At 43.5% G+C, this 2981-nt stretch overlaps 1 non-coding gene across 1 annotated transcript; it reads left to right on the plus strand.

Moving 5' to 3' along the window:
• The first annotated feature begins 2542 nt into the window (after window positions 1-2542).
• On the plus strand, window positions 2543-2615 carry Trnaa-ugc. Its single transcript has one exon. It is a non-coding gene; the product is annotated as a tRNA-Ala (tRNA).
• The last annotated feature ends 366 nt before the right edge of the window (window positions 2616-2981 follow it).

Raw genomic sequence — 2981 nt, forward strand, 5'->3', positions numbered from 1 at the left:
AATGTAGTACTCTCTACAATGGAAAATAATAAAAAGGACGAGAGAACATTGCACGGCTGGTCGGTGCGAGAGTCATTTAATCCAATAGTTACATCGAACGGTCACATCTTACTCGATGATGCAGCGAGCGGTTCAGCTGCAATTTAAGTCGTCATCAGTGCCATAACAGAGAGTACACTGCTGGTTCACGCAGTAGCTTTTTAATTCATTGTGCAAAAAAACTAACATCGATGTTCGTTATTTTACCACAAATTCCCGAACGTGTGGTCCAGAAGCAAAAGAACTGGCAAAGTATGTTAACGGAGTCAGTGAATTAATTAGAATTGGTCAGCATAAATTGGATATTAAAGTCAAGAACTTGAAATTTTTATTCGTTGAGTGTAGAGCGCTCGGCGAGCGTGTACTAAAGTTACCTATAGGGATTTGATATACATCTCATATACGCGTATTCTTTCAATTATTTTCAAAGATCTCTCGCCATGTCAATACGCACGTTAGCACGCCATGAATAATTCAACTCGCTCACACAGATCCGATAGTTAATTATTTACGAGCAGCGTGGCTGCCCTTGAAAATCTCAAATAATTACTCACGACATATCTCTGTATGTATAAGCGCCAAAGTTACGAGTATAAATCTGAAACTTTACAGATAAAGTAGTTGCTGCGTAAATTGTTGCGTTTTCAACGAAGACAAGATAATACAATACGCAACACACTTCCCCGAAGAACTATTCGCACCGTTTATCCTGCACTTTCTTATTCTAGCAGTGTAGGCACATTAAATCTCAGACCTCGCGCCGCTTCGCGCCCCGATAAACTCAGATTATATCTGGTCTTAGTGGCGCGTTGTCAACTAGATAACATCACTGGCATCGTTGAACAGGGCTGCTGAGAATGTTGTCTGACTATGAACCTCCTGCCGCGCCATTACTCGACGTGTCTCGTCTATATTAGAGCGATGTATTCCGTCCGTCCTTCGGATCCGTAGGTCCTCTGTACTGGAAAACGCTCAGTTGACCTCGATACCGCGTCATCCGAGTGACCTCGTGATACACGGATGGCGGAGTAATTATCGGCGCTCTTAGGTCGGTGACTAACGAACTGTCTATCGTGCAGGTGTCACGGAAATCCGTTTTCTCGATCGCGTCGACTATCGCCTTTATCGCCGAGCGTTTCTCCCTTTTGCCATATACGTAATCTTTCTATCGCAGCCATCGGCAATCAGCAGGGAATCAGCAGGGGATCGCGATAAAGTGGAAGCACGTAGCTGCCATTCCTTCGCGATATCCGCCGAGGCCAGTGGCGCATTTTCGATTAGGCCCGCCCGGATTCGAGCTTGAAATTGTATCTAAAGATAGCGGCGTGGAATAAGGAAACGGTTCGTTTTTTGCAAATATGAATTTCAAGGTCGCAATTTTTAATCCCACAATCGCGACGGCAAACGCGCTCGTTACACGCGCTCGTTCAACAATCGGGACCATTTGCGGTGAAAGCAAATGAAACTTTTAGTAAATTATCGATTAAAGCTTGCCGTTAATTTATGGCGTCGTTTATCACGGAGAAAAGTAAAGCCGACACGAAATTCGTGCTAACGTTGCCCATTATTGCGCACAAAGAAATATTAGGATAGAATGTCTGTTCGAAAGGAGATATACGCGAATACAATAAGTGTATCGATTGGTTTTTCGAAGCTGGTGCCTCAATCGGATTATATTGTATAGGAGGAAGCCAAGCAACAATTTTTCGATTGTTGATTGGTGCCCTTCTGCAGAATTCACGACCCAATTTTATCACGCTTCAAAATAAATTGCACATCGGCCGCTTTTGGATCTTGCTTTTATTGCACGGGCATTCGCGCTATGCCAATACGCCTGTTCCTTTTAGCCGGCACCTTCCACAGTTGTTTGCTTTTAGCTTTCCTTTATACGCGATCATTGCTTTATTCCAAATACAGAAAACGTAAGAAGGCACGTCTTTCCTACGTCTTCTCCGCGTTGGCTTTCAGGTCAGACCTAATATCGTTCTACGCCGACGCTGCAACGCCTCGATGTAGATTTTCCCAAACGTTATTTATGAATATTTGCCAAATAACAGGAGTCCGACTTTCAACTACAAACGAACTTGCAATCAGGGCGCTGCATTGCGTCATCGCGTTGCATACGAAATGGCATGTCTCAATATTTGCCATCTTACCGAAGAGCATTGCGTGCGGCGAGGCGCACTTCAATATTTGCCGTCTTGAGGGAGCTTCTTACGAAATTTGTTGGCCGTCCGATATGATCTGAACCAAATTACGCGAGCGAGCTCATTGTCGGTAACGACCTCCGAATTGAAAGAGGCTGAATTGGGCCGATTTATAGGGGAAAGTCTCTTATTACCAGATAGGCTCCTAATACGAGATAGCGGAGTTTCTATTGGCATCGCCTGTCGGTTCCACTATGAATTTATTGCCCTTGGAGTGAAATCTGTTTAGTGGAAAATTGATAGATCGTATAATCGCTGCTTTTTTCAACAAAGTAGGTAAGCGAGAAGATGTTCGAGCGTGGATAGCTCAGTTGGAAGAGCATTCGCCCTGCAAGCGGAAGGTCCCAGGTTCGATTCCTGGTCTAGTCTAGGCCCATTATTTTTCTCGCCGAAAATCAACAAGTCTTAGGCCGGTATTCATAGTCCGTTCTTATACTTAAGTTCATCTCAAGTATACTCTTAATGTGTTTTCAACCAATCACAGAGCCGTATTAGCGTCTTAAGACAACGCTTAAGATGATTTTGAAATAAGACTCGACTATGAATACCAGCCTTAGTGCCTACCTCCCCGAAAATACATCTCTATTTATTGCATGGAAAAAGATTTGTGATTGAATTTGAACGTTGAAAATCTGCTATTTCGTATTGGAATCCTATTTCATACTAGAGAACATTTCTCTATTAGCGGGCCACGGACTATATTTGACCGTGTCGGTAAAAAAGATGACTGAGGGA

The sequence above is a fragment of the Vollenhovia emeryi genome, unplaced genomic scaffold (genome assembly GCF_000949405.1).
Source record: "Vollenhovia emeryi isolate VEMERY1.0 unplaced genomic scaffold, V.emery_V1.0 DF939159.1, whole genome shotgun sequence".
Taxonomy (NCBI): domain Eukaryota; kingdom Metazoa; phylum Arthropoda; class Insecta; order Hymenoptera; family Formicidae; genus Vollenhovia; species Vollenhovia emeryi.